Source organism: Aquarana catesbeiana, linkage group LG10 (genome assembly GCF_042186555.1).
Source record: "Aquarana catesbeiana isolate 2022-GZ linkage group LG10, ASM4218655v1, whole genome shotgun sequence".
NCBI lineage: Eukaryota > Metazoa > Chordata > Amphibia > Anura > Ranidae > Aquarana > Aquarana catesbeiana.
Genome location: NC_133333.1, coordinates 159,174,682 through 159,187,852, shown reverse-complemented (window position 1 = coordinate 159,187,852; position 13,171 = coordinate 159,174,682). Strand labels below are relative to the sequence as shown.

The 13,171-nt window shown below is 44.0% G+C and overlaps 2 protein-coding genes across 3 annotated transcripts in view; one reads left to right on the top strand and one right to left on the bottom strand.

The window, feature by feature from the left end:
- GYS1 (glycogen synthase 1) overlaps nucleotides 1-13,171 on the bottom strand; it is a 102,985-nt gene that overhangs the window by 84,651 nt on the left and 5,163 nt on the right. Inside the window, exon 1 of one of the 2 annotated variants that reach the window (XM_073602827.1) lies at nucleotides 7,005-7,141. The exons of the other annotated variant lie outside the window; for it this stretch is intronic. The gene's annotated coding sequence lies outside the window, so the exon portion shown is untranslated. Of the gene's footprint in view, nucleotides 1-7,004; nucleotides 7,142-13,171 lie in introns of those variants that run through there. 2 annotated transcript variants of the gene reach the window in all.
- RUVBL2 (RuvB like AAA ATPase 2) overlaps nucleotides 6,994-13,171 on the top strand; it is a 63,066-nt gene continuing 56,888 nt past the window's right edge. Inside the window, exon 1 of the mRNA XM_073602829.1 lies at nucleotides 6,994-7,194. The gene's annotated coding sequence lies outside the window, so the exon portion shown is untranslated. The remainder of the gene's footprint in view (nucleotides 7,195-13,171) is intronic.

Here is a 13,171-nt window from a genome sequence, read left to right as displayed (position 1 = left end):
TGAAACCTCAGTCCTCTCCCTCTCCTCGGCACCGGCATTGCAAGTGTGGGCACCCGGCTGTGACAGCTTGTGGCTTCACAGCCGGGTGCACACTGCGTATGCATGTGTCGTGCTGTGCATCCTGAATGGCCGGACAATATTATGGGACCTGTGACGTGTCCCAGAAGATTGGAGGAGACAAGCTATCAGGTCAAATTTTTTACCTACATTTTTTTTTTTTTTACCAAAAATAACAACCCAATAGGCGTATATTGATTGGTTTGCACAAAAGTTATCACGTCTACAAACTATGGGATAGATTTAGGGACTTTTATTTGGTTTTTTATTGTTTTTACTAATAATGGTGGCGATCTGCAATTTTTAGCGGGACTGTGGGACAAATCTGACCCCAAATTACACTTTTTGGGGACCAGTGTCATTATTAAATTGATCAGTGCTATAAAAATGACACTGGCAGGGAAGGGGTTAATACTAGGGGGCGATTAAGGGGTAACTGTGTTCCCTGGGTGTGTTCTAACTGTAGGGGGGGGGGGGGATGGGCTGCCAGGTACATAATAGATCACTATTCCTGATGACTAGGTACAGTAGATCTCTGTCATGTCCCGTCAGAACGGGTAATCGCCTTGTTTATGAGCGCCCGCCGCTGTGCCTGCACGAGCCGACGTATAGCTACGGCGATTCGCGCAGGAGAGCCAACCTGCCAACCGTATAACGACGATGGCTGCGGCAAGCAGTTAGAGTGGAAATTCCACATTTTGAGTGGAACTCCGCTTTAAATTTCCCAATCAAAGTGAACAAAATGCCTTAAAGCAACTCATGTGAACAAAAAAAAAATAAAAGGAAGGAGATGCGGCCGAAAAACATCAGTGTTTTTGGCACTTTGCGGAAAAAGATGCCAAAAAACACAGATTTTTCTGTCCTTATGGCGTTTTATATAGATCATGTTACTCAAACCACATCAAAAACATAACACGGGTGCGTTATTGATGTGTTCTTGCTGCTTTCAATGCATTTCAATGGGGAGGGGGGAGCGTTAACTGACCAAAAAGCGGCGGGCACATTAGGCAGCGGCGGGGATCGAGGCATCAGCAGACATCAGGCTGCAGCGGGCATGGGGCAGTGGCTCCTGTGTCCTCCTCGCTTCCGCTGTGCGTCTCCTCCCCTTCCCCTAGGCGTCCAATAGGATCGCCTGTCCTTTCAGCCAATCGGGTGATGGTATCAGACCCGCTTCTGGATTGGCTGGGAAGAGGATCAGTGTTGCAACAGCGAATATTCATTCGCTGTTGGAACACCTGGGTGGGCCCATGGCGCAATGCTCTATGCCACGAGCCCACCCTATTTTGAAGCCTATTAGAGCCTCTAGCTCTAATCAGGTGCTTCAAAAAACCAACCCCAATTCATGTGCCCGGCATCCTGAAAGGGGCCGTTGCATGAATACAGGGTGACGGCCATAGATTTAGGGGTGCCGCCCCCTCTTGGACGGGCTGCCACTGCTAGGGTTCCTCCTGGAAGTTTCTTAGGGTACCTTGAGCAGTGAGCAATGGCAAGTTGACCTCCTACCCACACTGACCACTAATGTTAGAGGACACCACAGTTTGTTATCAATTTTAATTTAAGATTACTAAAAAGGTTATACAGAGCAGGAGGATGTAAAAAATTATCTGCCCTAACATCAGACATGTTAGGTAAACAATATTACTTTTTGTAGTATTTAAAATGTACTACAGTCTAGTGATCACATATTGTACTGTAAACTTCAGGTATTAGATAGGGCTCCCCATGACCTGAAAAGGGTTATGTGATAAAGAGGTTGAGAAAGGCTGCTCTGGAGGGTTCGCCATTCAGCTCTATAATCTAGACTAGAGCCAATTATACGCACTACAACAGATGAGCCCCGTACAAGAGGCAGTATACACGGGCCTATGGGTTACTTCAAGAGACACCACAACAGAGCGATATACACACACAAGGAATTTTCCTTCTGGGTATATATAGAAAACTAACAGAAAGCCTCCTCCAGCTTTCCACTGGTCGATAGTAATTATGGGGAATGCACCTTGAATGACTGGTAGGGATGGGAATGGTTCAACAACAGAATATTCTACATTTTTAGTGCTGCAGTGAAGCAAATGAAGAGCAATAATGAGAAATTGCTAAACCTAGGCAGACAGCATTAACCGCTTAGTGACCACCCCATGTACATCTACTGCGGCAGGACAGCCGATGTGCGCTGGATCACATATCTGGTACAAATCACCACTTCCAGGTAAGGTGCACGCCGGCCGCCGCTATCTTGTGCTGTAATAAATCACAAGACGATCAGCGGGTCCTGGCCGATGATTGATCGGCGAGACTCACTGATTGGGTCCGTCACTCACGGGAGAGATCTGTGTTGGTAGACAACACAGAGCTCTGTACACTGGCAGGCGATTTTTTTTTTTTTCAGGGAAAAAAAAAACAAAAAACAACAAGACTGCTTAGTAAAAGTAGCACGTAATACACACATTGTTAGGCACACAAGTAACCACCTGTTCACCCCTAGATATTAACCCCTTCCCAACCAGTGTCATTAGTACAGTAACAGTGCATGGCATTAGCAATGATCACTGTATTAATGTCACTATTGATGTTAGTGTCAGATTGCCCAACACACTAATCACAGTCCCACTACAAGTCCCTGATCACCACCATTACTAGTATAAAGAAAAAATAATAATATTCTAATATATAACAAACACACACAATAGTTTGTGGGCGCTTTCATGCAAACCAAAATAGTATACACCTAAAGAGTTTGTAAATCTAGTTACAGGTTTAGTTACCTTGTAAACCTAGTTACACCAGCGTGACTTTGGAGCGCCTTTGATACAACCTTACATTCTCTGAACCAAGGTTGCACCAAAGTAGTGCAGTCACCTTTTCTAAATTACTGCGACTTCAAGTCTGAACAGGTGCCATTGCAAACAATGGGCTGCGACTTGTCATGTCCAAAGTCACATGACAAGTCTCACAAGTGAAGAAAAACAAAAAACAAAAAAAGACCAAAATCCGAACAAAAGGAGATTAGAATGTAATTAATTATAGTTATTGATTTCAGCTGCATCTCCTCCTCCACTGAGAAGTTCTTTCATCACTACTTGTAACCCAGTCTGTGAATGTGTGAGCATATGATGAGTCACAGGATTCCCTCCCACGTTCACACGTGGCTTTCACTGCCAGAAAAGCAATGAAAGAACTTTAATCAATGAAGGAGCCTGAAGCTGGTAACCCCATTGATCCATGACAGATGTTCAGAGCCAGGAAGAGGACTGGCATTCCTACAACGAAGATTTTTCAGAGGTCTACACAACATGACATACTTCATAACGTAAACGTTAGCTTTAAATTGGAAGAACTGGAAGTGCAAAAACCTAAACCTCTTTTCAACCATTCGACCTTCTGATCATGGATCATAGTTTTTAAGAGCTGGATTGGTGCGAGAACTGTTACCTTCCAGTCTTCCTGCACTAGAGATCCTAGTTGTGATCACTGACAGGATCCATTGTATGAATTATTTGGCCCTTGGAGTAGAAGATGTCCTTTGTTAGGGTTTTTTATTTGTTCCTTCTGCCTTTCTGTGTCTGACTTCTGGGAACTGATGTACCATCCCGAATTTAGTAAAAAGATCTACAGACCTCTCACCACAGAGACATCCATTTACTGTAGTTACCACCTTCTGGGTTCCTGTACTTCTGGAGCCTGGTATCCAAACCTGTGCTGAACTCTGCCATAGTGAACAATGACTTTTCCAGGCCCCTACCATACTGGATGGGGCCAGCCATTAATCTCTATGACGGAGCCCAGCACATGTGCACAGACTGGAATACAGGCAGTATGGGACACTGTAAGCACCATCTAGTCCTGAAAAAGGCGGGCACTGAGAAAATACTGAAGACTGCATTTACAGAGTGGATCAAAAGGGCCAGCGAGGGAGGCATCTGGGCTTTTGGTTATAACAGCAATTTAGGAATAGACAGATTATTTTTCTCAGACGTGTGCTCATTCCAGCATGAAGCAAACTTTGTGTCTTAGCTACTGTGTATCACTTATCAGTGGGAAAAGCGTCTTCTATATTTTCTACCACATGCATTGTCTATCTACCACTTGCCCTCTGGAACATTTTACCCCCTTCATGACCAGGCCATTTTTTGCTATTCAGCACTGTGCTACTTTAACTGACAATTGTGCAGTCATGCAGCAATGTACGCAAATGACATATATAATACATATTTTTTATCACACACACACACACACAAGCTTTCTTTTGGTGGTATTTAATCACCACTGTTTTTTTTGTTTTTTTTTTTAATCTATAAAACACGAGGAAAATTTTGAAAAAAACAAAAAAAACAAAAAAAAAAAAAAAAATCTAAATTTCTTCATGAATTTAGGCCAAAATGTATTCTGCTACATGTCTGCTAAAAAAAAAAAATCCCCTTAAAAAGGAGGAAGTAAACTCTGGAAATCGTGAGACTTTGGAGACACGCTAATGTGAATGGAGCTTAAAGTGGTAGTAAACCCCGCTTGGTCATTTTTACCTACAGGTAAGCCTATAATAAGGCTTACCTGTAGGTAAGATTAATATCTCCTAAACGTGAACCGTTTAGGAGGTATTCACCCCGGATGCAGCCAGTTATGTCATCGGCACATGCGCTCTGAAGGTCTGGCATACCTTGCCGAACTTTGAGAGCTTCGTGCTGGAACCCAGGGCTCCCTTGCACATGTGCAGGAGTGACGTCATCGTGGCTCTGTCCAATCACATAGCCACAGCGCGCGAACCCGGAAGAAAGACAGGGGAAAGATGTCAGCCCTCTCAGCGGCGACAGCACAACCCTGGAAGGGCTTAGTTCCAAGGTGAGCATTTCATAATGTGCTAGTATGCGATGCATACTAGCACATTATGCCATTGCCTTGCATGTTTTTTTTTGTTTTTTTTTTACAACAGCCACGGTTTACCAACGCTTTAAAGGTTTTTGAGTCTTTCTTCTGCAATAGGAAGTACTACATTTCCTTCATATACAGGACTGTAAATATTGACATTACATATTAAAAGAAGTTGTAAAGGCTAAAGATTTTTTTCACCAAAGAGGAGTTATAACCGTTTGTGTTTATTAAAAAAGTCAGCAGGTACAAAAAGCGTAGCTGCTGACATTTAATAAATACACACTCACCTGTCCCGCGATGCAGCCGCCCGAAGCCTCAGTTCTCTCCCTCTCCTCGGCATCACTAGTGTGGGCACCCGGCTGTGATAGCTTGCGGCCTCACTGCCGGGTACGCACTGCGTGTGCTGAATCGCCAAGCAACCTTCTGGGACCAGAAGATTGCAGGGGGGAAGGGGAGAAGAGAACTTCTACTCGAGTCGCCTAGGCGGCGCAAGCAGAAGTGGGAGCTGGGTACCTGTCAAAACTAGGTACCCATTCCCCCCGCAAAAAATGACATGCCAAATGTGGCATGTCAGGGGGTTAGGAGTCCTTAAAGCGCAAGTTCCACTTTTGGGTGTAACTCTGCCTTAAAGGGGTTGTAAAGGCAGAAGAATGCATTAGGATAAAAAGCCTTCTTTGTGCAGCAGCCCCTTCAGTCCCCCTAATACTTACCTGAGCCCCCTCTCTATCCAGCGATATCCATGAGTGCCTCGGCCGTGCGAGACTCTCCCTCCTGATTGGCTGAGGCACGGTAGCGGCGCCATTGGCTGTTGCTGTCAAAGTCAGTTAGCCACTCAGGAGAGAGAGGAGGCGGGGCCGAACTGCAGCTGCGTGTCTGAATGCACACACGGAGCTGCAGCTCGGTTTAGGTGCCCCCATAGCATGCTGCTTGCTGTGGGGGCACTCAACAGGAGGGGAGGGGCCAGGAGCACCGAAGAGGGATCTGGGGTGCAAAACCACTGCACAGAGCAGGCAAGTATAACATGTTTGTTATTTTAGAAAAAGAAAACAAAAACAAGACTTTAGTATCACTTTAATGCATTCCCCACATCAAGTTAAAAAAATAAACCTCCCAAGATTAGTTCCCCCTAAATACCTACCTAAGCCTTATCTGGATACAGCACTGTGCCCTAGAGTAGCTCTCGGTCTCTCCTCGCTGGCTAAACCATTAAGAAGGGAGTGGGGAGCAGGGCCTAGCCCTAGATGCACACAGCCTAGCTCAGGAGTGAGCCCACATGTCTGCCCCAATAGCAAATGAACAACTCAATTGTTGTGCGATACAGGAACATTTACATTCATTTGTATGTGCTCATGTGTGTAAAATACATGCATGTTAACGCACATCTGTGGAACGCAGAACATGACACATAGAAAACTATTCCTTCTCCGTGTCATTGCTGTTATCTGCATTTATCCAGTGGGGAAAAAAAACACAGATAAAACAAATACAAGCCACACTTTTCAGATATTTGTAAAAAATATGTTGAAAACCATTTATCATTTTCCTTCCACTTCACAATTATGAGCCACTTTGTGTTGGTCTATCACATAAAATCCCCCCAAAAAAAGAAAAAAAAAAAACATTTACGTTTCTGGTTGTAACGTGACAACATTTCAAGGGGTATGAATACTTTTTCAAAGTACTGTATACTCTAACTTCTCTGGAAATGACATATACAGTATATGATGTTCTTCTGCCCCCATACTGCTGTTAAAACTTTGGGTGATGACACTTACTGAATGGAGGATGTGGCTTGTGTGTGCAATTCTCTGGCCATGTGCCTGCTGAGTACAGCGAAACATCTACTACATGTAGAAGCAGAACATGATACAACACACCCAACCCATTGCATGACGGCATAACCCTGCCAAGGAGAAATCCAGAACTGCGCCTTGGCCAGGCCCAGCCTTTATGTACAGTATTTGCTATAACCACCAACAGTGCACCAGGTGGAAACATGTTTCTCAGTAAACCCCATGGTGGGTGGTGGGGCTGCGCCTGCACTGAAAGGGTTAAAAGCTTGCTTCTGTCTTTTTACTTACCCAATCCTCTGCTGCCCTAGCAGATGGTGCTCCCCCATGCTGTGGACTGGTCCTCGGGGTCTACACGTACAATGTCAAGTCTATAAGCTTTGCATCGGTTACAGACATTAGACCGCCATGGTACAGGAGAGAAGATGACAAGACCAAGCTAGCAGCACAGAGGAGCCTGCTGGAGCAGAGGATCAGATAAGTAAATCTGCTTTTCAAAGTCTGCTAGACATAAACAAGCTTTTAACCCTTGCAGTGCAGGTCTACATAGCCCTACTACAGGTTAGGATTCTTACTTACAATAAAAAAAAAAAAAAAAAAAAAAAAAAACACACCACACACACACACACACACACACACACAACACACAACACCAGTACACTTTTTTTTTTTAACAATCCATAGCTACATGTTCCTTCAGTCACCATCAACAGAGCGCACATGTGACAGCAGGATGGGTGTTTGCTGTCATTGGACAAGAACTTGGTTAATTCCGCCAACTGCAGCTGGGCTCTAATATGGAAACTGTTGGGTAGGTGTCAGAAAGCTTTGACTAGATCAATTAGCCAGCAGTGTGCAGGAGATTAGCTTAAAAAAAAAAAAAAATATATATATATATATATATATATATATATATATATATATATATATATATATATATATATATAATTTCTTGCGGTGGATATATATATTACACACACACACACACACTGCTGACCTCTATTTCTAGAATTGCCAGCTGCCATACCATTGCTTTGGTTTCAATATTTTCTGACCTAGAACAGCTATAGAGAGGAGAAAATCTTATTGTGACTTTCATTGGTTGGATGTATGTTCCCGGACAGTGACTCAAGCGCTGATGATGATAGGCAAGGCCAGACAGCTTGCATTTTTCATCAGGAGACCAGCAATGACCACTCCCATATGTCTCTCATGACAGGTGTTCTTTATGTTAGCAAGACAGTAGGGGTTGATTTGCTAGAACCGGAGAGTGCAAAATCTGGTGCAGATCTGCATAGTAAACCAATCAGCTTTCATTTTTTTTTGTCAAAGCTTAACTGAACAAACTGAAGTTAGAAGCTGATTGGCTACCATGCACGGCTGCACCAGAATTTGCACTCTACAGTTTTAGTAAATTGACACCACTGTTACAGCTTATGTTTTAGTTCATATTCCTTTTTTTACATCAGCACAAGGGCTGGCGGTTACACTGAATGAGAAGTAACCCTTGCGCTGGTGGCTGCTCTCCATTTAAATCTTCAGTTCTCTGCCCTCCCCCCTCCCCCCCAATTTCCCCACAGCAGTAACCTTCCAATTACATTTTTTTCCAGTGGTGGACTATTCCTGCCATCCTCACATCCAGAGCTGGTCTATGGGCGTGATGTCAGGTACAGTCCACCACACATGACCACTAGAATGTGAAGTGGGTGAAGGAAGTGGGTGTCAGGAGTGGCTTGCGCTGGAAAGGATCAGTGGATTAGGAGAGTATATCTCAGCAATACTCTACACTAATGAAAATCGTCCAGTCCCCAACGACGTCATCTTATGACAAAACGCATAGGGCGGAGCGACGTGCTGATGTCACCAATCCCACACGTGCTCTAGAAGGATGGGTTTGTTTTGTGTACTGGCTGATACACTAAAAACAAAAAGGCACATGTTATCAGCGGCAGCTGTAAGTGCATTTTTTGACATTTAAATATACGCTTTAAAGGATTTTACACTATGTGGAGCGTTTTTGTTTTTTTTGAGAAATCATGTTATTTAATACAGTGCCAAGGGGTGATCCTGTGCAGGAGACCATCCGGACCCAGAAAAAGGCCTAGGCTGGGCTAAAGTCACAAGCTCATATGATACCTTGTAATGAGGGATCAATTGGAGCTGGTAAGCGAGCCATTCAGCTGTTGGTGGATGCACTGATGTTTTAACGATCACTATGGTGGTGGATAGTGTGGAATGACATCAGGATTATATATCACATCACTTGTGGACTGTTTTTAAATCAATTCAAATCACTAATACGATTGATTAGCGCAACCTATATATTTAAGTGTTTTCCAGGGCTGGAGTCCTGGTTTATCTGGCCATCAGAATCCAGTTTGCATTTGTCTGCTGAACCCATGTCAGTGTGTATTTCCTCTGGGTGCTCTAATGTCCTTTCAGGCAGGGCAGACTATGGATAGTCAGTCATGGGACTGGGAGAGACATTAGACTGGAGACTGCTTTGTTAAGCACCACAAAATATGTGCTGTAGAGCGGTCCCTCTAGAAAACTCTTTTAGGGCCCCCTGGGTGCCTGGAATAGCTACATTTGCTTATCCTTTCTATAAGTTCACTACTACCATTGCCATTTTAAAACAAAAAGAGAAAATTAAATATACTTTAATAGGTCAAAGTATTTTTAAGAAAAAAAAAACTTTAGCTTTACGTAGACGGGTTACAATAAAAGCAGAAACTAATATAAAAGAATAAAACTGCACCTAATGAAGTGACTTGGACAGGACAGATCACCAAGGCCCTAGAACAGGTCATCTTTAGTGGAGTCCCTATCATGGAGCATTCATCTTGGTTTACATTCTTTCCTATTGCTGGGTGCCCAGAGTGAGTTCCATCATCTGTTGGCATGACCTGGTGTCCCATTGGATGACCTAACTGTATCAGCCATGCAACTTAATTTTTGGGGTGCCACATTCCCAAATGCAATATAAATACAAAAACCTAGAAGATGGATGGGGCTTTTAAGGCACCACAAAAATATTTATTTACAAAATAAAGTACATCAATTTTTGTTTCCAACTTTTGCATAATAAAAAAACAAACAAAAACAAACAAAAGCCATTACTTGAAAAACACAATATAAAATCAAATATCACACAATTATCATAAAAAGACATCTATCCACTAGAGGGGACCCACGGAGTCCCTAATTTGTGAGCGCTACCCTAAAGCCTTTCAACTTCAATCGTCTTGCTCAGGGGGTTGATGAAATTGATATTTTCTACAAAGAAGCAAAATAATGACCAAAAATCATATATAAGAACAAAGACACAATAATAATATAACACATTATCCATTGTGAGTGAAATTTGATACAATGTGTTTCAATAAGATTTGTTTTGTATATGGTTTTTGAACTCTTTGGTCACTCATACTTTCAGTTAATTAAAACCTCTTTCTAAACACTATTTTTGACTAGATAAAATTATTTTCCAGCTGAGCTGTATCGGACCTCCTACAATGCTGGACCCCATTCCATTCACAAGACCTTTCAGTAGCCTGATCTTGCCATTACAATGACTAATACCCACGGGGCGAATGTCGGGCGGCATCAGCTGCTTCAATAGAAACCGGCTGTCATTCAGCCCATGTGTACTGCAGCTGGGCAGACAGAACCTGGCCAGAGTCTGTACAGAGGCATGACTGAAAAGGTCTGCTGGTTGGCACCCCGGCTGCGCTAGCAGTGTGTACGAGGCTTAAGAATAGAAACCATCATCTAACCACACAAACGTGGTGCACTGCTTGGGTGATCACTACTATAGGATACTTGTGTGGTCTCCACAATAAGGAGACATTTGTTGACCGAGCTATCACTACTTTTAAACCCGGTACACCAAGCAATATCGGACGGTTCAAAATAAACCAGCTAACATTTGGCCCGTGTGTACAGCATCCAGTCCAACAGAAGCTGAACGTTCAGCTTTTGTCGAAGGGGCATGACCGAAAAATGTCTGCCAATCGACATCCAATGGCTCCCGATGGAGAGCTATCGGGCACAGCGCTGGCTCAGGCACGTATTTAGAGGTTGGGGCAGAGCTGATCATTGAAGGTTTTTTACTTTAAAAGCAAAGAATGCATAAATGTAAAAAAAAACCTTCTGCCTTTACAACCACTTTAAAGCCTGTGTTAAAAAGTTAAAAATGGCTGTTTTTTGGGAGCAGTGATTTAAATAATGCTTAAAGTGAAACAAATATGAAATATTCATTTAAATATCGTGCCTGGGGGTGTTCTTAGTATGCCTGTAAAGTAGCGCATCTTTCCCATGGTTATACCAGTGCCACAGCAAAATCACATTTCTAAAAGGAAAAAATGTCATTTAAAACTGCTCGCAGCTGTAATGTATTGTCGGATCCCGGCAATATAGATAAAAAAAAAAACCCCAAAAATTAAAAAAAAAAAAAAAAAATGGCGTGGATATCACCCCCAAAATCCATACCTGGCCCTTCGGGTCTGGTATGGATATTAAGGGGAACCCCGGACCCAATATTTTTTTTAAATGCCGTGGGGGTCCACCAGCCACTATATACTCTGAACAGCAGTATATACACACACACTATAAGGCTTGCCCTATATATTCTGCAGAAAACTGGGTCTTAGGGGTTGGTTGTACCAGAACACTGTAAGCCCTCACAGTTACTCTTGTTGGGCACAGGAACAGGCCCTGTTGTGAAATATTATATCAAGAAATGTAATTACATGTCCCTGTTGAACAGGGGCAGAAAAATTGGGCCTTGGGTAGTGGTGGTGGTGGTGCCCTAAACCAAAAATATTGTTGGAAGCTAGCATCATCAAGATTGAGGAGGAATAAAATAGTCAGCATAGGCAGTCTTCAAGGGATCCCACATCCATAGCAAATTCAATCAGTTACATCAGCATCAAGTGCTTGATAGCTGCTGATCCAAGACTGAAACATTTTTTATTAATGTGAGCCTATCAACGGAGTCTGTGGACAGGCTCACTCTTTGATCTGTTACAAACCCTCCAGCAGCACTGAATGTGCGTTCAGAAAGCACGTTGGATGCAGGACAGGCCAGTAGCTTAATTGCATATTGAGCAAGTTCTGGCCAGTAGTCCATCCTCAAGACCCAGTAACCCAGTGAATGCTCTGTTGGAAAGATCTCAAAGTCTGCTCTTGCCTCTAGATATTCCGGCACCATGTAATGCAGACGCTGGTGCTGAGGGCTGAAAAATTGTTTAAAGGCATCGGTCAGCCAGTCACCTTCTCCACCGCTCTTCCTCTGACTGAACGAAGACTCAGCAACATGTTGTCCAGGACCAGGAAATTGTAACCTCCCAGGGTCTGGAAATGCGTTGCACAAACCTTTAAGGCCTCCTGAAGAGGTTTCATCCTCTGTTCCCTCTGCAAAGGCAGGATGAGTTCTGCAACCTTACCCTTGTAACGTGGATCAAGAAGGGTTGTCAGTCAGTAACGATCCCTCTCCTTGATACCACAAATTCTAGTGTCCTTTTGCAGGCAGTCCTGAGAAGCTTCGGCCTAGTCCACGAGGCCGGACGCTGGGGACTAGGCCGAAGCCGCGGCCTCGCCTAAAAACTCCTGACCGCAGCTCTTCAGGACCGGCGTGCTGTCCAAAAAAATTTTAAAAACTCGAGTCGAACCGTGAATAGATTTTTTTTTTTTTAAGAAAATCGCAGATTTTTTTTGTGGAATATCTCCCAGCCCTACGTCGAGTTCCACCTGGTGGGCATGTAACAAATGAGGCGGTTGATGGGCAGGTTGCATTCCCTTTGACTGTCAGCCAGCCGAGCACCGGCATTGTATGACCGGCGGAAATGACCAAAGACTTTTCTGGCATGCCTCAGGAGATCTTGTAAGACTGGGTACCTGCTCAAGAACTGCTGCACCACCAAATTCAGGACATGTGCCAAACATGGAACATGGGTCAAGTGTCCCTGTCGGAGGGCGAAGAGAAGGTCGGTGCCATTGTCGCATACAACCATTCCTGGCTGAAGCTGGCGTGGTGTCAACCACCTCTGAACCTGCCCCCCGCAGAGCTGACAGAATCTCTGCCCCAGTGTGGCTCCTGTCCCCTAGGCAGACCAACTCAAGCACCGCATAGCATCTTTTAGCCTGACTGCTTGTGTAGCACCGCTGGTTCAGAGGACAAATCTGCAGAAGAGGCTATAGAAGAAGAAGAAGAGGAGGGGGTGGAGGAGAGAGTTGTGGCAGAATCACCACTAGCATTTTGGAGGCGTGGTGGTGGAACAAGCTCCAACAACACTGAACCTTGACCTGCATCCTTCCTAGCTGCCAGCAGTGCGCCGTGAAGGAAAGGTAACGTCCCTGCCCATGCCTGCTGGACCACGAGTCAGCAGTAATATGAACCTTACTGCTGACCGCCCTGTCCAACAAGGCCAAAACATTGCCTTCCACATGCCGGTAGA